The sequence below is a fragment of the Capsicum annuum genome, unplaced genomic scaffold (genome assembly GCF_002878395.1).
Source record: "Capsicum annuum cultivar UCD-10X-F1 unplaced genomic scaffold, UCD10Xv1.1 ctg2833, whole genome shotgun sequence".
In the NCBI taxonomy this organism is placed as follows: Eukaryota; Viridiplantae; Streptophyta; class Magnoliopsida; order Solanales; family Solanaceae; genus Capsicum; species Capsicum annuum.
This window is the reverse complement of record NW_025834755.1, coordinates 993,522-1,020,170: the sequence shown is the minus strand read 5'-3', so window position 1 is coordinate 1,020,170 and position 26,649 is coordinate 993,522. Positions and strand designations below refer to the sequence as shown.

General features: G+C 36.2%; 1 long non-coding RNA gene across 1 annotated transcript; it reads right to left on the bottom strand.

The window, feature by feature from the left end:
* Positions 1-6,399: 6,399 nt before the first annotated feature.
* LOC107854407 lies at positions 6,400-8,451 on the bottom strand. The gene is made up of 2 exons (XR_007049481.1): positions 7,993-8,451; positions 6,400-6,807 (listed from the first exon to the last, which is right to left on the bottom strand). It is a non-coding gene; the product is annotated as an uncharacterized LOC107854407 (long non-coding RNA).
* Between the last annotated feature and the right edge of the window lie 18,198 nt (positions 8,452-26,649).

Sequence of the window (26,649 nt, the reverse complement as noted above, 5' to 3'; positions counted from 1 at the left end):
AGTTGTGATTTGTAGCCTATGGATATAATATGCCTCATAGTTATGCTATGGCTAATGGATACAAGATCTTACAACTATGATTATTGATATGAGTTTAGGATACGTATGTGGGTCTAAGGTCGTGATTATGATGTTGTAATGATTCGAGACACATTATTGGGCCCAAGGTTGTGTTATGAGATTGGTTGTACATCCAGTAAGTGTTTATCCTTGTAATGGTTGTAGTTTATGACTATATTGATGCTTTTGTTTCCATTTTTAGAAAACTGGTGATGACATGTATAGATTAAGTACATTCATAAACATTATATTGGTAAATGATACGATTCTAGCTAAAATATGATCCTATTACCATTTTTTTCCCAAATAAGGTTAACTCCCCCCCCCCCCCTTTTTTTTTACCTTAAAATGAATTCTTCATGACAATAATTGTATTTCTTAATGGATAACTTATATGCATAAATGTAATACCCCAAAGTTTCCTAACTAATTATCTTAAGAATGTCTACTATTATCTTCTAAATTTAATAATGTTTATTCCATGAGGAATTTTTAAGATTTTCAAATTTTTTCATGTGGAAAATTCAATAAGCTTTCCATCGATATAAGATTCACCCAAATTCGATAATCGAGTAAGAAGTTATGACTATTTCAAGTTCCTATCGTAAAATAGTGCCAAATTGATCAGTGGCGCATTGAGCCACAAGCTAAAATGGCAATTGTCCTTTTTCCAGTGTCTCAGCGCGATTTCTCCATGTTGGCCCAAACTTTCAGGTCGCAAATGAAGTGGCAATGCGATGGCTCCGCGTCGCTCCATCCCTCAATTTCCCAATTGTCAAATTCCAGTGACACGGTGCGATGCAGCCAATTCGAGAAAATTTTACTGAAATTAAAAGACGCGTCCAGGGTTAAAAGGTTTAATTTCTCACCCTTATTTAAACCCAATAACATATGTTTTAGCCATTTTTTACCCAAAATATACTAGTTTCTCTCAATTTTCTCTCAAGAACAAGCTAGGGTTTCAATTGGGGATTCAATTTCGAGAAAGTCTCTCCATCATGCCTTGTCAGTTTCCTTCCATCTAGTACTGGGAGTACTTGTACCCAAAAAATATAGCTTTGTACCTAGAATCAGTGTCATGTTTCAAGATAATCTCAGTCAGTTATCAAATCTCAGTAATCTTCCATCAGTCAATGGAATTTAGCAAATTCAGTTAATTTAGTTAATTCAGTTCAGATCAGTAATCCATGTTCAGTATCTATTTAGATGGGAGTAGGAATTAGCACCGAGTGAACCTAGGGATGGGAACACACACTGTCAGATGAGGGTGTGATTCTTAAAAGTCATCCTTGCATTCCAGAACTATGTAGCCAGCATAGGTTGAGACATCAACACTTTCAGATGAGGGTTGATAAGGTAGATAAACACTATCAGATGAGGGTCCCACCATTCTCTTTTAGGGGACACTATCAGATGAGGGTCATCCACAGCTTATCCTTACTAGTGGCGCGGTATTGAGCCCTTCTAATTGGGGTTACAAATTGGACCCCAACTCAGCCATAATGGCGTACTAGGGGCATGCCGGTTAGATAACTACTTCCCACAGTTTCAGTTACAGAATTTAGGACTGTCTGATACAGTCAACTTAGAACAACACCAAACTTAGCTAGTTTCATCAGATTCAGGACTGTCAGATACAGTCACTTATGTTATTAGTCATCAGAACTCAGTTATCAGTCATGTTAGTTACCAGTAAATTCATGTTAACATGACTCAAATATAGTTACTATGTATTTATGTATGTATTCTCACATTCACATTAGTCAGTTAGTCATTATTGATCATGCATATGAACCCCATGCATTCAGCCTACCTCACATACATACCAGTACATTCAAAGTACTGACGCATTTGCATTATGGTGTCTTATACCATAGGTTCAGAGACACGAGCTCCAGAGCATCAGTAGATTCCAGATATCAGCAGTCAGTCAGCAATGAGTCCTCATCCTCTGAGGATGATATAATTTGTTATTTCATTATCTCAGTACTTAGTTATTTCAGTAATCGGAGTTAGTTGGGGACATGTCCCATCAACTCCTTATTTAGACAGTTTAGTCAGTTATAGGCTTTCCAGACTATCATGTTATTTTAGTTTTGTTTTGGGTATTTATACCCCATATATGTTATGATTTATTAGTTATGTTACAGATTTAAACCTTATGGCCTTTTAGTTCATGTTTTCGCATTTATATAGTATATCATGTAGTAAACAGGTACAGATATCAGTCATGGGTTAGCTTGTAGTCCTTCGATGTCATGAGCACATGTAGCATTCCAGGTACCAGATTCGGGGAGTTACAATAAAAGAGATTAATTATGATGTTGTAAAGATTTGACTGACATAGATTCTGGTCTATGATTTGATACTACTAATTACTCTGGTCGTGAGATATTTCAATCCTTTCTACACTTTTATGATGATTTAGTCTTGAAATTCACTCCGGCAATGGATATACAAATTTACACTCTTTTTAGCCACGGCTTGAGTCCGTGCACCTATTATATCTACATACATATATCTCTAGTATAGCATGGGGAAGATATTGTATTAATGATATAAATTACAGATAATAATTCTATGGCAGATTACAATATTAATGTTATAAATATATGTGTGTATGTGTGTGTGTGTGAATGTGCTGATGATTTAGACAATGTTGATGATTTTGAGGATATTGATTATATTTATGACCGGTTTAATTTTGAGTCTTGATGATATTTATGACTGATTTAATTCTGAGTCTTAATGATATTTATGATCGATTAAATTTTGGGTATTGACTAGATACATAATATTAGTTTGAGTTTGGGGAATTATTTTGATATTGATTATATACATTGTATGCATTCTTGTATGCACTTTGCCTATCACCAATATGCGTCTATATCTATCATCCCATGGGTGGTTGCATAGGTATGGGTGATAACTATGCCTTGTCGTGTGTTGTATGATAATTGAACCTTATGAGCCTAGGGTGGTGGTGGTACGTGATAGGCTTGGCTAGGTATTTGTTTGTCTAGACTAATTGGTTACTCGTGTTATTATTGACATTGTTATTATCATTGTAATGATCATTGTTATGGCTAGTTTATGACAAATTCGTTATTGATTCGGTATCGAGATTCGAGGTAAGATTCTGGAACTTCTATCTTTAAATTTCATTATTATACCTAATTATTTTATGATTAGACATATGGATTAGAAACCCTGAGTATTCTAGTACTAGCTCTTACTATGATTATGAGGTCTTAAAATGCTAGTCTGATGATGTAGGCTATACTATGAGTTGATCTAGTTTATATATATAGCTAATGTAGCTATGTCATTATCGTATAAGCCTTTCTTTATTTATTGATATTGTATATTCTTTCCTTGTCCTTGCATACTACTTTGTATCCTTCTTTCGCCCATTATTTGTATATTGACAAGGGATATATGGTATAGTTTAGAGATTCATAAGTATGGCTGGAATAGGATAGCTTATACTTGATATTTTATTATCCTTATCATGTTAGTCTCTTGAACATGAATAGAATAGTTTATCCTTATTATTTCATTATCTTGCTTATGCGGTTGTTGGACATTTGGGTTGTAGTTTTTATTCTATTTAAATGTTATATGTATCTGCATTTTCTTTGGAGCTCAGTTGGTGGTTGTCTACTGAGTACCATGTGTTTGGTACTCATACTACACTTCTGCAGCTTACAGATTATAGTACGTGTTATCATCGTCAATGTGTGCATCGTGCGGAGCAGCCATGGTTCGGAGACATAGAGTGAGCTCCTAACATTTAGAGTATTACTTTCCTCACTCTTATGTACTAGACTAGTCTCTATGTTGTATTCAGAGATGGTTGTATCTATATATTTATTTGCCACCTCTTTTTTATCCTTCTTATGTTGGAAGTTCTTATACTGATACAACCAGGTTTTGGGACTATATTATGTATTTAATCTTTTATTACTTCTATTTTGCATTCTTTTCTTTAGCTCTTTGGGTCTGTTACTAGCCGTTCTGGATTACGGGTTTGGCTTTCCTACTGATGGATTATAGTAGGAGCCATCATAACCTGAGAAATTAGGTCATGAAACTTTCATGCAGTGGGACTTTTTCTACTTTTATGGAATCGTTTTAGCGGTATTTCCACCTCTTTGAAAGTGACTCACCTCCTTAGCAGCTTTCACTTCCACAAAAGATCCATCGCTAAAGTGATATTACTTCTGTGGTTAAACTTCCCCAAAAGCGACAATCATTTGGTATTTTAAGGGCCCATTTTCCTTATTTATTCCATTTTATGTTAAGTATAAGGGAGCTCGATTTAGGGTTTGATTTACCATTTTTAGATATTTCTACATTTGGTAAGTCCTAACTCCTCCTGGTGAAATTCCCGTTACTAAATTATGGAATAGGTCTTTGGTTCTTGGTTTATCCTTCAAATCAAAGTTATCTATTTGGATGAATTGAGGTTCGAATCAAAATTCAATCTTCACCCAAATTTTGGGCATGGGTTTCTTACCTTCAATAAAGGGTAATTGAGTTAAGAATTTCATTTTTCATAAATAGGCCCTGAGGGTCAACTCGTGATCTAATTTTTAGCCTGTATTATAAACCTGTGGTATGGATACAGTATTTTCATCTTAATAAGTAGGTTATATTTTTGGTAGTGTGGAAGCATTCGGAGGCTTTATAGAAGGGAAAAGATTTTGCATAATGGTTTGGTCTTTTGTCAGTCGGCCTTAAGGTAGGTTACAGCTTTCCTCACTTTAGACTTGGTTTAATTTGATAATATATTTTAAAAGTAGCGTGATGGTTATAGTATTGATAGGTTAGGACTAATTTATCTCATTTTTCCTGATTTCGTAGGCCTATTTTGTAGACCTTAGAGTAGTAACTCTTGTACGAGCCATAGTATAGGTTACTTTCTTATTTATAGGCTTCGATTGGATATCCCTAGTATTGGTTGGGGTGGGAATTTAGAGTAGAGTAGTTTTCTCTAATTGGTTCTCCTTTATATCACTTCCTTCTATTATGAGATTATAGGCCTAAGGTAGTGAATTTGGACTGGTTGGGCTCTAGGTTAGTATGATTATAGCATGAAGGCTTGTTTTACCTTATTTAATAACATTTATATATACACATATACTACTGTTGATATGGGTAATATCTTATACACAAATTATGGTAAGATTCTGAGGGAATATACTGATTTTTGGGCTTATAAACTAAACTTGTCGTATTTTTTATCACTGGTTAGAGCTTCGAAGGGATCGTACCACTTTTATTACTGATTTCAATTTTGAAAGGATTGTGTCACCTTTGAACCTGGTCAGGGATGAGATTTTGGTTCGTTGATGTTATTCAGTCTAAGGTAAGATTTTGGTCAATTTTTACACCTACTTTATTGTCACGTTTAGGTGTGATTTTGCATGGATCGATGTAACATTTTGGGTTTTATTGTATTTACTACATACTACATTGCATAATCACATATGCACGACATTTTTCATTTTACACTTATGTAGCTTGTACTAGTATTACTATTTTGACTGTATCCCTATTATATTTGAGATTTCTAGGTTTGGTTTTGATGCATAGTTTCCTTTTTATGCCATTTATACTATATATTGTCTTTTGAGCTCCATCATCCTTTGATGCTTACTAATTACCTTATGTTTTGGTGCTCATTCTACACGTCTACATCATTTTCTGATGTAGATCCTAGTCCGAATCAGCCTTGTCGATCATATTCATCTAAAGTTACCTATGATCAAACTTACTATGAGATCTTATCATTCGGACAATTTCCCACTTCATTTTTTAAATTACTATCTATAAGTTGTATATTTTAGATATATTTGTATCAGATAAGTATCTACTCTTGTACTTAATTGCTCATTTACTTGTAACTATAGGTCCAGGGTTGGGTATCCTATATATTTTGTCTTCCATTCATTTCTATAGGGCCTAAATTTCTATATTTTGTACCTTTTATGTATATATCTATAAACAATGCCCTATTTTTCTCATTTAGCTTCCTTCTTATTTATATTAGTTGTTACTTTTACTATATGTCTTGGGTTTCGGCTTACCTATTGAAGCATTATAATAGGTTCCATCGTGGCCCAATTTTGGGTTCTGATAATGTGGCATTAGAGCTTTAGATTTACTGGTCTTACTGGTACAGGACCAAGATCCTAGTAGAGTCCAATAGATCAATAGAATGATATTCGTATCCTATCTTTGAGTGGTAACAGTGCACACGCAAGTGTACGTGGTCTACCAAGTAATATAGTGGCCTATAAGAAAGCCGAATATCGATCCCATAGGGACTTGTTCTACCAACAATTTGATTTCAGTTCGTAATTTAGATTCAATTGATGCAAGAGTAACCAAAAGAGAGTTTGGAATAATTGTAAATTGCAAGGCAAAGTAAAAAATGTGTAAAATAAAGGTCTTGAGACAATCAATAAAGTAAAGCCCAGGGTTAAAGCACTTCGAACAATCATACTATGTTATTAAATCGCTATTAACTTGTGATGCGGTGAAATCACGTTGCTCTACTGGAATGTAGACATTGTCATTTTACCACCCACCGCGATGCGGTCTTGAGCTCCCAAGCATCCTAAGTACGTCTTGTTGGGATTTGTGCTTCCGTTGGACCACTCCAAGTCTTTTATGATATCCCCACTTGATTTGATGATTTTACATCCTTCATGTATCATCATAATCATCTTACCACGCCACCTATAACATTATACACCCCAAATTAAAGCTCAAAACAACACATATTCACAACGATGAACTAGTAACTCAAGCATAGAACACTAGTTTTCTCCTCTAGACTTTTAAATGCTCAATTTGAACCCAAACTCATGTGAAAACATATTTAAACATTGCAAGTACAGACTTAGACACTTAGATGCACATTTATATAATTATCAACACGTAACGTATATGAATTATCCTCAAAATAATGCTTATTAATCTAGGATAACCACACTAGAGTGCACAAATACACCCAACATCAAGAGGCTATAGGGCATTCATTGGAAAAATTCTATCATTTGATTCCTAATCATATGTTCTTACTCCTACTGGCTTCTAAATATTGTTTCAATATTTTGCATGTGGTTAGGATAAGATCCAAAACAAGCAAGGATGAGGCTCCCGTGCTTGTAGCTAGGTCCCCAAAATAGGGTTAGGACAGAGATCGACGTGGAGGACGAGGTCGACCATGAGCTACAACACTTCCTCGAGGACAAGCTAGCGAGCCATCACCTAATCTAAAAATAATGGTAGATGATCTACCACCTCAGATGGAGAATCTTGGGCTAGCCCAAGTTCCAACTAGATTTTTGGTTATGCTAGTCCTGCAAGAAACTACGGTTATGATTTTGAGTTTTAATAAAGGGTAGGTCATAGACAAGGGTGTTGTCGGGTACTTCGAGCAGTTTAAGGTTAGATATAAGACACAAACTTTAGCCTAGGTAGTGGCACAGGGTGTTTAAGGTCCATGAGTAATATATTCTTCTATGTGTCATTACCGAACCAGGGCCTGGCCATGACGAGTATCTCAAGTCCCACGTGGACCGAAGATCACCCCCTTTACCTAACTAAACCAACATGACATCCTTAATGTTATATGAACTATGAACATATAACACGATAACGTACATATAACACGATAACGTAAGTGTAATCTCAAATCTAATTAAGTTATATCTATAGTCTATCGATCGAGAACCGACCAAAATATCTGACCAACATAACCCTAATCCATAGTAGTCCAACAAAGCCTCTACAAAATGAAAGTCAAAGAACTGTCGGGACATGCCCCCAACAATAGTCAAAACCAAATCCAAAGGAGTAGTCAAAAAATAAAGTAAACCATAGCACAAAATGGGGGTCTTCCGAAGTATTAAAGCTCACCACTTCAATCTGACTCACTCGCTGATCCCGAATCCTAGTCACTGAGCAGGAGATGTGGAAGCATGGCCAGTTCCTGAATCGCGTAGGGATACAGTATCTGAATACATTTAGCATTTGGAGTTCAAGCATGAAACTTAGCGATAGAGGAACAAAATAATGCCATGATAACAATTCAAAACCAGTACAACATCCAATGTACCATATCATATGAAGTACATATATGTACTTCATATCATATATGTACATATATCATATCATATGAAGTACATATATGTATACATAATATCACGTGTCAGATTAGGAAACAAGTCTTAGCATGAACTTCGAAAACCTTAAATTGGGTTATGAAGCATTACCGCCATAAATCCACCCACGGGCTATATGGATCAGTGTTACCTCCTGAAGGGGCCCATGGGAGTTAGCCGCACTAACTGGAGATATCATAGATAGCCTGGGATTCCTTTGTACCCTTAACCCTCCATGATACATATGTATGTGTATACACTTAGGGTATTCCCTTGTGCCCCACAAGCGCATGGTCATCAAGACCAACCCTCATGTCGGCAAACATGAGTTTCCAGTATTAGTCCTTCAGACTCACACCTTTACGGCTAGCTAACACAATACCATTATTGCCCAATTAAAACATTTAACACATAATCCTACCACCATTTGCAGGAGTCAATTATTAAGGAATTATTAAGTGGTATCGTCATACCGACTATAGCTTACAAGCATTATCATTAAGCCAACCCTTAGGGATTCTCGTGTACCCTGCAGACTCCATTATAAAAATCACTTGGGGGGTTTCCATGTACCCCACAAGGTTTTCACGACCATTATCATCCAATTAACCAATTATGCCATGCATTAATGTAAGGAAATAAATCAAACCAAATAATAATTCATATTCTAAAACCAATTATGCAAGTGGATTGAGGTTGTTACCTATTTCCATACCAAACCAATGAATTTGGGGATTCCTTTGTACCCCTATTTCCATGATTTATCAATTTAGGGATTCCATTGTACCCATGTCCATCCACCATTCACATGAACCCAAAGCATTTACCAACCATCAATTTAAGCAAAACAATTTAATAAATATCATAGAAGAAGTATTTAAACAAATTTTTATCCAAAATCGTCAAGCCATAATTCAAATCCCAACAATAAAACCATGTAAGCAGTATCCAACCATGTCATCCAGAAAATAAAAGTATAGGAGAAGAGTAACATACCTAGAATACCATAAAATTCGGATGAGATAGCACCCTTAGGACCCTAGATGATCACTTCCTATGAAACCCTAGCCTTGACTTAAAGGGAGAGTTTGAGAGAATTTGAGAGTGTTTGATTGGGAATAATGTGGTAATGAAGTCCCAAAGATGGTTTTAAGTCATGGTTTATAAGGGGTTAATGTGGGAAATGTCCAAAAGTGCCTTCAACTTAAAAGTTGAAAAAGTATCACTATCACCCTTGGCTACGAGTCCACCATCAACCCGTAACCACACCTTATGACTCATCTCTATGAGTCGTAACCAGAACAGTTTCCAAGACCCCATTGATTTTTGTCCTTATGAATCGGATCAAACGACTTGTTATTTGACCCTACGACTCATAGGGACTAAGTTATAACCAAAGCAGAACCAAACTGGGGGGACACAAGACATCCTACGATTTGGACATTACAAATTATAACGAGTCCTTAAGACCCATAGTGAGCCACTCGTACTAAGAGCAAAACTTAGCTACTATTATACAGACCATATTATGACTCGAGTCCACGACTCATAGAGTTGAGTCATAGTCCAGACAGTAAGGGCAAAGGTTTAAAATTTTTCAAGGAACAAAAACCTGAGATATTACATTCATCCCCTTAGGATCATTTGTTCTCAAATAACAAAACAAGCCATTTACTAGCATGACCAGACCTCAAACATCACTACTCTTACCTTTAAGACAGAAAACAAAGAAACCAAGGAATTTATAATGTTCCTTTAATCAAAGATAGAAAATAAAATGGTAAGGAATTACACATACCTTAAGTACGAATGTCAGAATCGGTGAACAAGAATGGATACTTGGAGTTCATGTCCTCCTCAGCTTCCCAAGTATGTTCCTCAAACTTTTGGTTCGGCCCGTAGAACCTTTACCGAGGCCACGTCTTTCATCTGCATCCGTCGGATTTGTCAATCGAAGATCCTCACCGGGACCTCCTCATAGGCCAAAGAATCCAATTCACCAATGTTCTCTAAGGGAACTACCAACGAAGGATCACCCATGCATTTTCGTAGCATGGACACATGGAACACCGGGTGAATGGAATTCATACTAGAGGGCAACTCTAACTCATAATCAACATTACCAACCATTCCCAAAACCAAATACGAGCCAACATATCGGGACTAAGCTTCCCCTTCTTTCCAAACCGAATCACTCCCTTCATGGAAGACACCTTCAAGAACACCCAATTGCCAACATTAAACTCCAACTCTATTCACCGCATGTGTGCATAGGACTTTTGGCAAATTTAGGTGGTATTAAGACTATCCCAAATCATCTTAACCTTTTCAATCACTTAGTGAACCAAGTCCGGGCCAAACATCTCAACCTCACAAACTTCAAACCATCCAATAGGAGATCTACACCTCCTACCATATAATGCCTCAAACGAAGCCATACCAATCCTAGAATGGTAATTGTTGTTATATGCAAACTGAATGAGAGGCAAATGGTTGCCCATCTACCACTAAAATTGATCACACAATCTCGAAACATGTTCTCCAAGGTCTAAATCATTCTCTCCACTTGTCCATCTATTTGACGGTGAAAAACAATACTAAGGCTCACCTTAGTCCCCAAACCTCTCATAAAATATTTCCAAAAATGGGATGATAATTGCATACCTCTATCCGAAATGGACACTGGAGATCTGTGCAATCTAACAATCTTTTCAAGAAACAACTTCGCATAATCATCAGAAAAATAATTAGTCCTTATCGACAAAAAGTGCGTTGACTTGGTCATCCTATCCATAATGACCCAAATGTAATCAAACTGGTTTTGAGATGGCAATAGATCGGTAATAAAATCCATATTAATTATCTCCCATTTTAAAATCGTCAACTCAATTTCTTGAGACAACCCATCGGATATTATGTGCTCCACCTTCACTTGCTAATACACCATACATTTAGCCACAAAGTTGGCCACATCCCGCTTCATGTTATTCCACTAATAAATTTTCTTAAGATCATGATACATCTTATATAACTAAGATGAACCATATACCGTAATTCAGGGGCCTCGGCTAAAATCTTTCCTCACAAGCCATCAACATCGGGAACATACAACCTCTCTTGGTACCTCAAGATACCATTACCACTAATATCAAATGCTATCACCTTCTGTCTACCCACATCATTCTTGATTTGCATCAAGATAGGGTCTAATACTTGTTTCTCCTTAACCTTAGTATCAAGCAATGAATGTGCCAACAGTTGTAAAAACACACCACCATTCTTGGAATCTAAGAAATGAACTCTAAGGTTAGCTAAATGGTGAATATCTTTTACCAATTTTCTCTTATCCTCATCTACATGCGATAAGCTACCCATAGATAACCTGCTAAAAGCATCAACAACCATGTTAACTTTACCTAGGTAGTACTGAAGACTCATATCATAGTCCTTCAAAAACTCAAGCTACCTCTTTTTCTTGAGATTTAGCTCTTTCTGACTGAACACATATTGCAGGCTCTTATGGTCAAAAAAGATATCAACATGGATCCCATATAGATAATGCCACCATAATTTCAACATGAAAACCATAACTAGTAACTTAAAATCATGAGTCGGGTAGTTCATCTCATGAACCTTTAACTCTCTAGAAGCATAAGCTGCCACTTTGCCCTGCTGCATTAATATACAATCCAATCTCACCCAGAATGCATCATAATAGACAACAAAACCCTCAGTGCCCTGAGGCTGAGTCAAGATCAGAGCTGGAATCAAATTATCTTTCAATTTCTCAAAACTACCCTCACAAACATCAAACCACAAGAACTTCACCTTCTTTTTAGTCAAGTTGGTAAAAGGGGCAGCAATCAATGAGAAGCTTTTCGCAAACCTTCTATAATAATCGGCTAATCCCAAGAAGCTCTAAATATCAGTTGGTGTCTTGGGTCTAGGGCACTTCTTAACTACCGCAACCTTTTGTGAGTCCACTATGATCCCTTCACAAGAAACAACATAGCCTAGATAAGTTATAGCATTCAACCAAAACTTAAGCAAACTTAGCATAGAAAAGTTGATCCTTTAGGTTCTAAAACACCAGGTGGAGGTGATCCGCATGATCCGCCTCAGTCTTGGAGTACACCAAATCATCATCAATGAAGACAATCATGAAAAAATCTAGAAACTAGTGCATGAATATTGTCGGGGCATTGGTCAACCCAAAAGACATGACAAAGAACTTAAAATACCCATATTGGGTATGGAAGGCATTTTTAAGGATATCCATTTCCTGAATCTTTAACTGATGGTACCCGGACTGAAGATCGATCTTCGAGAAAAACATAGCACCCTAAAGCTGACAAACAAATTACCTATCCTTGGAAGAGGGTACTTATACTTTACTATCACCATATTTAATTGTCGGTAATCAATACAAATTCGATGGGAATTATCCATCTTACACATGAACAAAATAGGTGTACCACATGAGGACACACTGAGATGGATAAAAATCTTGTCTAGAAGATCTTTCAACTACTCTTTAAGCTCTTTCAACTCGGATGGAACCATTCTATACGACGGGATAAAAATAGGATGAGGTTCCAGAACAGGACTAATGCTAAAATCAATCTCCCTATCAAGAGGGACACCCAGAAGATCATCAGGGAAGACTTCAGGAAACTAATTTACCATCGAAATAGAATGTAAGAAAGGGCTCTACAATATAGAATCTTAAACTTGGACCAAATAATAGAGACAACCTTCAGAAATTAGTTCTTGGGATCTAAGATATGATATGAACCTCCCCCTAGGCACTGGGAACATCCCTCCAACTTAATAACTGGCCTATTGAGGAATTTAAAAATGATCTTTAGGGTTCGACAGTCTAAGAAAGCAAGCACGAATGCAACCAATCCATCTCTAATATAATATTAAAATCAACTATGTCTAACTCTATTAGATCTACCAGAGTTTCTCTATCACCGATAGAGACAACACAAGCCCTACAGACTCTACTAGAAACCACAGAGTCACCCACCAGGATAGAAATAGAAAAAGGGTTCGAAATGCACTCAAAATTGAATCCAAAATACACAGCCTCAAATGTTGTCACATAAGAAAGAGTGGACTCAATATCAAGCAAATAGTACACATAACGAGAAAAGAAATTCAATATATTAGTAAGGATATTCGGAGACACCTTAGACTCCTAATGAGTAGTGACAGCATAAAGACGGTTCCGACCAGTGTTGGAGCCTGAAGTGGCATCCTTTGGTGCAGGAGCTGATGAAGTAGCAATAGGAACCTTGTTTTCCCTAGAAGCAACCTTACCCATGGTACAGTATCCAAGCATATGCCCAGGGTAACCCCACTTAAAGTACATATAATCCCCTTATCACAGAAACCACTATGTAATTGACCACAAAATCTATAAAAAGGATAGGATGGAGCTGACTGGACCTCATTGGCCTAAGATTAGGCACCCTGTGCCCTGTAAGCATTGCCACCCTAAAAACATCGATCATGGGATGGCTTTGAGCAGGGATTCCTAGCCTTCAAATAGGAGTTTGGACTCTCCCAGCTATTTTTTTTAGACTACTTTCCACTCTGCTACTGGCCTCCACCCTGTTCTGAATACCAAAATTTCTTGCTCTTCCTCTCTCCAATCTCAGCTTGTTTCTTCTTCTCTTCTTCAACTTACTTCATAAAAACCACAAGCTAAGAAATATCCATGTCCTTGTTTATCAAGATAGCCTTACTCTCTAAAATTAAGTTTTGGGACAACTCGTAAGCAAACTTCCTTATTATATCCCTCATGCTAGACACCAACTCTGGAGCATACCGAGATAACTGATAAAACTTTAAGTCATACTCCTTGACTGACATCTTGGCTAGCTTTAGGTTAACAAACTCTTCTGTCTTTTCTTCTCTTATCTCTTGACGAAAGAAGAGATCTAGAAAAGAACTAGAGAAATTGCCCCATAATGCGGGCTCAGAATCATCGCCCTTAGACCGGTCCCATTCCCCATACCACTTATACGCCAGATCTTTTAATTGGTAAGTGGTGAAATCCATTCCTTAAACATTAGTGGCATGCATTACATAAAATATCTTTTCCATCTCACCAATGAAATATTAAGGATCTTCATCAACTTTAGAACTAGTGAAAAAAGGAGGACTCAATCTCATGAATTATCCAACTAAAATGGCCTCGAAGGATGGTGTAATAAAAGTAACCTACTCAGTCTGATAGGCTACCAACTAAGTAAGAAAGTGAATCAACTGGAAAAATTCAGCATTTGACACATCATCTCGAGGTACCTGAAGAGGAATAGGGGAGTCGATGGAGCTCCATCACCTAACTAAGCCAACAAGACATCCTCAATGTCAGATGAATTTTGAACATATAACAATATAACATAATGTAAGCTCAAAGCTAATTAAATTATATCAATAGTCTATCAATCGAGAACCATCCAAAACATCCGACCAACATAACCCAAATCCACGGTATTCCAACAAAGACTCTACAAAACTGAAAGTTAAAGAACTATCAAGACGATAATATCCAAACCAAATTCAAAGAAGTAGTCAAAATATAAAGTAAATAATAGCATAAAATAGGGGTCTTCTGAAGTATGGAAGTTCACCACTTCAATCTGACTCACTCGCTGATCCCGAATCCTAGTCACAAAGCAAAAGATGTGGAAGTATAGCCAGTTCCTTCATTGTATTGGGATACATTATCTAAAGACGGTTAGTGATTGGAGCGCTAGCATGAAACTCAAGGATAGAGGAATAAAATAATTCCATGATAATAGTTCAAAACTAGTACAACATCCAATACAATATATCATATGAAGAACATATATGTATACATAATATCACATTTTGGGGTAAGGAACGAGGTTTAGCATGAACTTTAAAAACCTTAAATGGGTTATGAAGTATTACCATCATAAATTCACCCACGGGCTATATGGGTCAAGTGTTACCCCCTAGATGGGCCCTAGTGCGTCTTAGCCACATGAACCGGAGATATCATAGATGGCCAGGGATTTCCTTGTACCCTTCACCCTTTATGATACATATATACGTGTATACACTTGGGAGATTCCTTTGTACCCTAGAAGAACATGGTCATCAATGCTAACCCTCATGTCAACAAACATGAGATTCCAGTATTAATCCTTCGAACTCACACCTTTACGATTAGCTAACACAACCCTCATTATTGCCCAATTAAAATATGTAACACATAATCCTACCACCACTTACATGAGTTAATTATTAAGGTATTATTAAGTATTTTTAAACCGACTTTAGCTTGCAAGATTTATCATTAACCCTACACTTAGGGATTCCCATGTACCTTGCAGACTCTATTATAAAAATCACTTGGGGGATTCTCGTGTATGCCACAATGTTTTCAAGACCATTATCATCCAATTAACTAATATATCATGCATTAATGTCTAGAAATAAATCAAACCAAGTGATAATGCATATTTTAAAACCAATTATGCAGGTGGGTTAAGGTTGTTACCAATTTCCATACCAAACTAATTAATTTGGGGATTTCTTTGTACCCCTATTTCCATGATTTGTCAATTTAGGGATTCCACTGCACCCATGTCCATCCATTATTCCCATGCACACCAAAGCATTTAACAACCATCAATTTATGCAAAACAATTTCATAAATATCATAGAAGAAGCAGTTAAACAAATTTTTATTCAAAACCCTCAGCCTATAGTTCAAATCCCAATATTAAATCCATGTAAATATTATCCAACCATGCCATTAAGAAAATACAAAGGAAGAGTAATATCCCTCGAATGAGTCTTTATGACTCATAGTGAGCCACTCATACTCAGAGAAGAACTTAGCCACTATTATACTAAATATATTATGACTCGAGTCCATGACTCATTACCTCTCCCTACGACTCATAGGGGTGAGTCATAGCCTGGAAAGTAAGGGAAAAGGTTTAAAAATTTTCAAAGACCAAAAACCTGGGGTGTTACACTATGGATCACCGTCTAGATGTATTTGCAGTGATGATTATTTCTCAGCCTATGGCATCCAGACAAGGAATAAATTTTGGGGAGTAGAAAATGCTTGGTTATTTTATCATATGGATCCTCTAAGGTTTTCTAGTACTTCAAGATAGGATGCTTATATGTTTTTATGAGCTATTAGGAGAAGTGACATAACCTCAGGTGGAGTCACATAGCACTGCATAATATTTCAGATAATGAGGCCAGCTAAATTGTCATGACCCAAACTGGGCCTGGCCGTGATGGTTATCTCAAGCCCGACGAGTATCAGACACCACCCCCTTTGCCTAGATAAACAAAACATCACACAACTAGAAGTGGATGAATTTTGAATGTATAACAAGATAGAGCTGAACACATAACAAGATAGGCAACTCAACAAACTCATAAAGAAATCTAAGAACTTTAAGATCCAACCTAATCAATAGTAATCCATAAAGCCTCTAAAATCCAAGAACAACCTAAGTTAGGACATTCCCTCGACCATAACCAAAAAAATTCCAAAAAGAATAGTCCAAAACAAAATGAAACAAAAATATGAAATGAGGATCTTCCGAAGTATGTAAGCTCACCATTTCAAGCTGACTCACGATCAATCCAGAAATCACCTAATCATTGCACAAGCAAAGAAGAAGTATCTTAATTCCCTTGATCGTATGGGGATACAGTATCCAGATATTGTTAGTAGGGTGAGCTCTAGCATGTAACTCAAGGTAGGGATAAAATAATGCCAACTCAAAATCTAGTCCAAACTCAATGTATATGTTCATATATATGCACACATACATATATATATAAGAGATACTGGGATAGGGAACAGGGTTTAACATAATATTTGAAACCATTAACCTGGAGTATGTAGCTCTAACCATCCTAAGGGCACCCACGGGCTATATGTGTTTAGCTTCCCTTGCTGAAAGGGTCCTAGTACGTGTTAGCCGCATAATTAGGAAAATACAAAGATAAGCAAGGGAATACCTGGACCCTATACAATACAAAGTATATATATAAGCATAAACCATGCACACAATCATAAATACCCCCACACCAACAAATGTGATTTCCAATATTGGTAATCTCAAGACCTCCACCTTCCACGGTGAGCTACAAAACCCCTCTTTAAGTCCAATTAAAATAAGTTTTACATAACCCCTACATTTAACCAAGGAATTATCCATTAAGGCATCAACCACAGGTATCGTCATACCTTTATGCTTACAAGATTATAATTATGCCATACCTATTTTATCAACATAGGGGAATACCACGACCCCCTTTGTTCATTAAATTCAGTTGAGGAAAATGCTACAACCCCCTTCATTAAATTAAGTTTAAAATTAAAAAAAATGGCCAACAAGGTATTCAAACCTTTTTCATTCATTTACCCATTAATGCAATGCAATAATTTAGGGAATTAAGACAAATCATGTGAATAACCAAATTTCAAATCTAATTATGCAAGTGGGTTAAGGGAACACAATTTCCAAAAATAAATTCCAAACCAAAATCATAAAATTGAAAGAATACCTCGTCTCCCATTCTATTCATCATACCCATGCACCCCAACATTTTTCAAAATACATAAATAAAACATGAACACTTGCATAAAAACTATGAAAATTCAAATCAAATATTAATCCTTCCAAAACCTTCAACACAAATCAAAATCCATATTAAAATCCATATGAGTAACCATTTAAACAAATTATTTAAGTAAAATGAGTTTAGCAGGAGAGGTACATGCCTGAAAGTATCACAATTATAGTGAGAATCACCACTTGGAAGTTCTAAAAGATCAACCTTGAGAAACCATAGATTGTTCTTAACTTAGGAATTTGAGAGAGTTTAAGAGTGCATTTGATTATGTATTTTGGATGATAATAGGGTCTCAAAATGGTTGTAAGGTCATGGGTCACAATTGAGGAAAAGTGGAAATGTTCAAAGTACCCATAATGAAAAACTAAAGATTTGTTGCCCAATCGTTACGTTTCACCTTGTGACTTGTAACGACTAACTATGAGTCATCGCCTAGACTCGTAGTCTGGGTAGTGTCCTAGAGTATCCCTATTATTAACCCTATGAGTCATACCATACGACTCGTACACAAACCTTATGACTCGTAGGGTCCTAGTCGTAACTACAACAGTGATATTGGGCATATACATTGGTTTAACTATGAAAAGCACCCTATGAATCATTAAGAATCATAATGAATCATGATATCCCAATCGTAGTCATAATAAAAACACAGGCAATCCTACTAGTCATAGTACTACTCAAGCCATGCGACTCGCAAGGAGACCTTATGACTCATTAGGTAAGTTGTAGTCAGAGCAATGAGCTCCAAACTCAAGAAATTTTTAGAGGCAATTAATCTAAGGTGTTACATAAATAATGATCTAGAGCATATATTAGATATATCCGGGTCACTTTTGATGACCTAGGCATAGTTTTCCAAGGCTTTCTTAGGAAGTATATGCCCCACGATATGAGAAAAAGGTTACATAATGAGTCTAATAACATCTATAGGGGTCCATGTTTGCTTTAAATTATGAAATAAAGTTCCATGAGTAGGGTAGCCATGGTGCTATGGTTATTTATAAAGAACCTGAGAAGGTTTGGTGATTTGTTAGGGGGTTCACTTTACCACTCTGCTTGGCAATATAAAATTTAGTGGAATTAATATCTACTTTTCTCATGTTGTTATATAAGCTATTGAGGGGATACATCACAAGGTCTATGGAGGAGATGACAAAAGGCTTTGTGATCTGGGTTATTTTAGTGGTTCTTAGTCTCGAGGTAGGGGTTTCCCTAGTAGATCTAACATCAGCACTTTCAACCTAGTAGGATCGTTCAAGTAGTATTATAGAGTATTGAGGGTGGTTATTAAGGTTATAGTGGTTAGAGCAGTCAGGTTTTAATTCAAATTTCACTACTCTATTTGGGGTATTCAGGTTGTAGTGGCTATTCGAGTTTAGCAAGGACATCACATTAGATAATGTTTGGAAGAGGGAGCTTCGAGTATGGTGAATTTGGTTATTTTTCTAGGAAGTGTCACAGGATTTAATAAGATAGATAGCAGGATAGCTAGGTTTAGGCCTTTAAGGATTTATTCCTACCAGCCATAGGGTATTAGGGTACTCCCTAGGGTTCTAGATATATATCTCATCAAGGTCATGCAGGTGCTTAGTTTGAGGGTGGACATGGTCATCTATATGCTTTTTTAGGTACGATGGAGGGTTGAGGCTTCTGATGCATCATCATAGGTATGATCTGTATTTATCATTAGCTAGCTTTTATGTTATTTGATCTAGGGTCTAAATATTCTTATGTGTGCCTATTTTACAATTCATTTAGATTTATTATGTCAGCCATTGTATGTGTCTATGTGTGCAACTACTCCCATAGGTGATTTATTATTAATGGATTGTGTGTATCAATCCTGTGCGATGACTATATTAGAGTATTACACTAGGGTTGATTTTAATGAAATTCTAGGTATGGACTAGTTATCCTCCAATTATACGATTTCGAAGAGCGTTACGTTGACTATGTTTGGAATCCCTCAGATTATGTAGAGGGTTACTGATAGTCACATATCAAGAGGGATCATATCATTCATTTAGGAAATGTAGTTCGTGCAGAAGAGATGTTTAGCTTATGTTGCTTATATTCATTATATTTGTGTTTATCCTTCTTGACTTAAGTCAGTTCCTAAAGTTAGCAAGGTTGTTCATGTGTTACATATAAACCTACCTTGTCTTCTACCTAATCATGATATTGACTTTGGCATTAATGTTGAGATGATAACACAACCCATTTATTCCTCCATATTTAATGGCATCAACTGAGTTGAGAGCATTAAAGGAGCATATTCAAGATCATCTGAGTATGGGGTTCATCAAACCTAGTGTATCTCCTTTGGGTGCTCCTATTTTATTTGTGAACAAGAAATATGGTACTTTGTATATGTGTATTAACTATAGGAAGCTGAATAAGGTGATTATTTAGAAAAAGTATCTAACACCATGTATTAATGACTTGTTTGACCATCTTCAGGGTGAAATTATGTTTTCTAAGATAAATCTGAGGTTAGGTTACCACCAATTAAGGATCAAATGGATACCCTTAAGACTGCCTTTAGGACTTATTATGGCTATAAAAAATTCTTGGTTATGTATTTTGGTTTGACCAATACCCTAACAACATTTATAGATTTGATGAACCATGAGTTCTGGCCCTATTTGGACTTATTTGTTATAGTGTTCATCGATGATATCATAGTCTACACAAAGAGTAGGGAAGAGCGTGAGCGACATTTATGAGTTGTGCTCCAGACTTTCCAAGATCACTGGTTAGACACCACGTTCTCTATGTATGAATTTAGGATTGAGTCTATGATATTCTTAGGGAACGTGATATCCACAGATGGAATTATGTTCGGTCCCATAAAGATTGAGAATGTTTTGGATTAGGTCATGCCTACTTCTCCTATAGAGGTTTAAAGTTTCTATTAGATTAATAGGTTATTATAGACAGTTTATGGAGGAATTATCTATTCTTGCAACTCCATTGACTAGACTAACTAAAAAGAATGTTTCTTCTTAATGGTCCAATGAATGTGAGGCAAGATATCTGAAGCTTAATACCTTATAGAGTTTAGCTTTGATTGTAATACTTCTTTTTAAGAGCTAAGATTTTATGATCCACTATGAAAATTTCTAGAGTTAGTTTGGTTTGTATGTTAATGTAAAAGAGCAACGTTATTACATATGTTTCCAAGTAGCTGAAGGTTCACAAGAGAAACTACCCTACCTATGAATTGTAATTGATGGTAACAGTCTTCACATTAAAGATTTTGACGCATTATCTTAATAGTGTTCATTATGAGATCTTCACTAACCATCATAGGTAGTGTATCTTTATCTAGAAGGGTCTTAATTTATGGCATCGTAAGTGATTGAAGTTACTTAAGGACTATAATATCTCGATTCTCTACTATCTAGGAAAGTATAGGGTGGTAGAATATGCCTTAATTTGGAAAGTAATATGTATGGGGAATTTGGCTTTTCTTGTATCAGAAGAGTGACCTTAGGCTTTGGACATCTAGTCCTTCGCCAATAGTTGGAAAGACTTGACATTTTTTAGCCAAGATGGGTTCTTACTTATTATAGAAAAGGTTTGTGTTAATCAAACAAATTTGAGCACAAAAGATAGAGGATGAGAGGTTGAGGGTTAATCGAGATAATGTGCTAAGGGTCGAGGATAAGAAGGCGACCTTAGATTTGAAAAGGGATTTGAGGATTGAAGGTCATATATACATTCCTAGATTTGGAGATTTGATTTGATTGATTATAGAAGATGCCCATTATCCACATATTTGGTTCATCTAGGGACAATAAATATGTATTGAGACTTGATACAGCATTACTGGTGGTGTAGGATAAAGATATATACTACAAACTTTGTGTTACGTTGCTTGAACTGTCAGTAGGTAAAGTTCGAGCACTTAAGGCCTGGTGGTTTGACTCAGAGGTTACCTACTCCCGGATGGAGATAAGAATAGATAACAATGTAGTTTTAAAATTGGGTTATCGCATACCTTCTGAGGTTTTTTTCCAATTGGATCATCATTGATAGGTTAACTAAGTATGTTCACTTCTTTCTGGTTCAGTCCTCTTATAGTATAGAGAACTTGGCTCAGATTTACATCTGTGAGATTATCCACTTGTATAGCGTGTCGATTTTTACACTTTTTACTATGGTAATTAGTTCACATCATCTTTCAGTAGGTTGATTCAAAGAGATTTAGATACCCGAGTTGAGCTTATAACAGCTTTTAACCCTCAAACCAATAGTCAGTCAAGGCAAACTATTTAGATTCTGGAGAACATGCCTGGGGCGTGTGTTATTGATTTTGGGGAGTTAATGGGACCAGTTCTTAGTCTTTGAGAATTTGTGTATAATAACAACTACCATTCGAGTATTCAGATGGCTTTATTCGAGGTGTTATATAGTAGAAGGTGCAGGTTTTGGGTAGGTTGGTTTGATGATTGTGATACTAGACCATGGGTCACCAATCTATTGCATGATTCATTGGATGGGGTTTAGGTGATTCAAGAGAGATTTTGTACAGCTCAAATCATGTAGAAAAGCAGTACTGAATAGAGGGTGTGAGATGTATAGTTTTTGGTTGGAGATAGGGTACTTATTCGGGTGTCACCATGAAGGGCGTGAGAGATTTAGGAAGAGGAAAAGCTTAGCCATAGGTTTATTGGACTGTTTAAGATATAACAGCATACTGGTGATGTTACATATGCTGGTGATCTTTTGGGTGTTCATCCGGTGTTTCATGTATCTATGTTGAGATGGTATTTTTCAAATGAGTCTCACATGCTTTAGTAAAATTTGGTTCAGTTGGATGAATGTTTACCCTTCGAGGAGGAGTCGAGTTCTATCTTGACAAATAGGCTAGAAAGTTGAGAACTAAGAAGCTTTCATCAGTTTAGGATCATAGAGGCATCATCCAATCGAGGAAAAGGCTACCTGGAAGACTGAGCAGGACATTTGGTATAGATATCCTTACTTTTTCGAGCCTTCAGGTACCTTTTATACTTTGACTTTAAACAATGAAAGTCTTTTTAGTAGTGGATGATGTAATGAACCTCCATAATATTTTTCTTGTGTGTTTTCTAAATTTTGAACTTTATCATAACTTGTGTAGTATTTGTGGCCTGCGGGGATAGGTGGTCTAGTTCCTATAAAGTTTGATTGGGTTTTAGATGAAATTCCCTATTTAGGAGCTTTTAAAATTGAAAAACTTGACTTCAGCAACATTCTTAGAAAATAGACTCGAATGGGAATTTTGATAGTATTATTTAACTCTAGAACATAGATTTTGGGTTAAGGAGGTCTTTGGTATAGATTCAAGGCTTTCAAACTTGCTTTGGATGCTTGGGTAGAATTTTGATAAATTTGGACAAGTGTTGACTTCGGCATGGCACCTAATCCATAATATTTATATCAACTTATATTTTCACATTCGATGTCTCTCGGGATAATATCATAAGTGCATCTAATTTGATAGAGAGAAGTATTGAAAACACCCTAAAACATGTCATAAATTATTACTTTAGCCCTTAAACTATACCCAATTAGATACACTCCCAAACTTAACTAAATAAATTTATGGCATATCAAGTGGTCTCAAACTCCTATAGATTTGTAAATTGCTTAAAAATAATCCCACATAAGTATTAAACGATGAAAAAAATCTTATTTTTTGAGGTTTTTTCATTAATTTTCATCATACCCTATCCTGCGCCCAAGTGCACATGTTAATGTACATGGTCCACCCAAATAATATAGTGGCCTTAAAGAAAGCCAAGTACCAATCCTATAGGGACTAGTGTTAAATAACTATCTTAATCCAATCTCACTTCAAAGATTAAATAAGTGCAAGAGTAACCACAAAAGTATTGAAGAGTTACGAACAAAAGTAAACCTAAAAAATGCGGTAAAGTAAGGTTCTTACAAAATGAATAGGGAGAAAACTAGGGTTAAGGCACTAAAAACAATCATACTAAGCTATAGAAAATTGTTGATTAGTTTAATTATCTTGGTTGTTGGTCCACGGGGTCGATGTTATGAGTATGGCCTTCCGAACCTCTAATCAATTAACTTAGCTCCACAATTACATCATTGAGTGGGGATGCGAGAACTAAGTTAAATGCATCCATAATCTATCCCATAACTGAACTAAATAGCGCCCTTAGGTATATTCCTATACTAAATACAAATTACAACATCATTCAACTGAGATTACGATACTATTCTATCTATCCCATGTTCAACTCTATCATTCATCCTTCTGGGTTCACAATAGAGTTATCATGTAATCTAAAGGTCGGGAACCCTTAAAATGGTGATAAAAAGTATAAACAAACAACCAACAATGATAATTAACCAAAACCAAGTCAATACATAACAAGAGTAATCATGTTCTTGGCCTTAACCCCGGAAAAGGGTGTTTAGCCATGGACATCCAAGTAATCATAATAGATGAATCTATGTTAAAATCCATAAATAAAGTAGGGTAAAGGAATAAAAACCCTATTTTCAACCTTCTCAATCATTTCCCCAAGCCCTAAGGTTTTCCAAGGTGTGCACAACCATGATTAAGTGTCTTATTCATACTAGGACCACAATTGTCATTTTTAACATAGGGGCATGCCACGCCCATATCACATGGCCTAAGGCCCATGGTACACCACTATCATAGAGGCACACTATTTTATGCCATATTGAGTTGCAACCAAGGGCTTCCCACTCCCTTATCGTGGCATCTAGGAAGCGTGGCATGCCAATGTCTCCAAAAATTTCCAAATTTACTCTTGTCTTGCCTCATGCATTTGTGCTTCAAGTACAAGCTTTGTGGTTGTGTTTCCTCATAAATTACAGCTTATATATCATCCATACATCATCATTATCAACTCACCAAGCTTCATATAATAATTCACACCACGATTAAAGCTCAAAACAACATAAAATCTAACATGATGAACTAGAAAAGGACAAAGCTCCAGCTAAGAGTACTAGTTTTGAGTTAGAACTTTAACTTAGTATTTTGACTCCTAACTCATTATGAACACACCTTAATCACTAAAAATACCTGACTTTACAGTTAGATGCTTGTATACATCATTAACAACTCATTACGCACACAAAAAGTCCTAAAAATAAGGCTAAATAAGCATAGATAATGACACTTAGGTGCATAAATCCACCTAAGGTCGCCACCCCACGATTCAATCCTAGTTCTCCCTGAAAAAACTTTACTCTAAACATTATATCAAGAAAAAACTCCAACATTACAGTAATAACCCTTCAGGTCATTTTCCCTATTTCCGCCTATTTCGCCGTTAGAGTTTTCCTATAGATACCCCAAGTCACTATGACTTATTGGGACTAAAAGTTCAGTTACAGGGCAGTTATTTTGGTTTTTAGAGCCAATTCCCTATTTCTAAGCCTTCACTTGTTCAAATTAGATACCAGGTAAAAACTTCAGTCAAACGATCTCATATACTAAATATAATTGTTCTAACAACTCTAAAATGTCAATTTTAGGCTATGTGGACTCTTGGTTCGAGTCCCGAGGCATCCATGCTTATTTCGACCTATTGATCAAAGAGTTAAGAAAATGGAAAATGGGTGTGGGACCCATTTTTTGTTGAAACAACCTTGGATGGACATTTTGACTGCGCCATTGAATCTGAAATATTGAATTTGATAGGGTTGGATAGTCTATTTACATATATGGAATTCTAGATGAATTCCAAGGGATTGGTGGAGGCTTCAAAAATTCCAATTCTCAGCTATAACTGGTGCACTCACTAATAGTGTAGGGTCGTGATCACAATACCCTTGGCAGGCTCCAACTGCCACGATCATGGTGCTATGTCATGATAGTAACTCACTAAGAAGACTGACAGATGCAGCGATCGCGAGGGTCGAGTTGCAATTGCAGTACCCAAACACTTGAAAAAGGTATAGAAAGCCACTTTTCAGCTCGTTTTTTCCATTCCACATCCATTCTCAAGAGACTAAAACATTAAATATTAGAGAAAGCTTAGGATTAAATCTTGTGGGTGATTTAGGAGATTAGGTAACAATTATTATTCGATTATTTGTCGAATTTAAGGTATGATTCCTTCTCATTCATAGTGGATTTTCTCATTTCTTGTTCAAAATTTCTAACACTTGATGGCTTGATTTTAACAACAATGTAGCTCAAATTTTACCCATTTGTAAGGATAATTACTTCTTGAGCATAGGGAAATGTTGGTTTGGCTTTAAAATTGCATCGTAAATGAGACACACATGGGATTTTTGAGTAATTTTAGACCCGAAGCACATTGGTGCAATATAGGTATCATATTTCTCATATTGAAGGGTTGAAAGCTTCTCAGAAAGTAAAATTAGTGATTTGGCAGATTCGTTAAGCTTTCTTTGGTGTCCAGGTAGGCTAAATTTCACCCTCTTTATAGATTGAGCTAGTTTATAGTATTTTTATGATATTGTGTTTAGATTAGGTATGGATTTTAAGTATTGGTGTAATTAATTGCAATACTTAGGTTAGTTGGACCATTTAGGCTATTCGAAAATCATAATTTAGGCAAAATTGACTTAGTTGTTCATGCTTTAGGTAAAATTTCTATCTTAGGGTTGATTATGACTTAGTTGACACCTAAAAGTGGATTTAGATACCTTAACCTAATTCGGTGTAGAATTTGCCTTGAATTATTTTACTAAGGATCAGAAATAGGCCCTTGACCTAGCTTAGGTCTAGATTTATGGT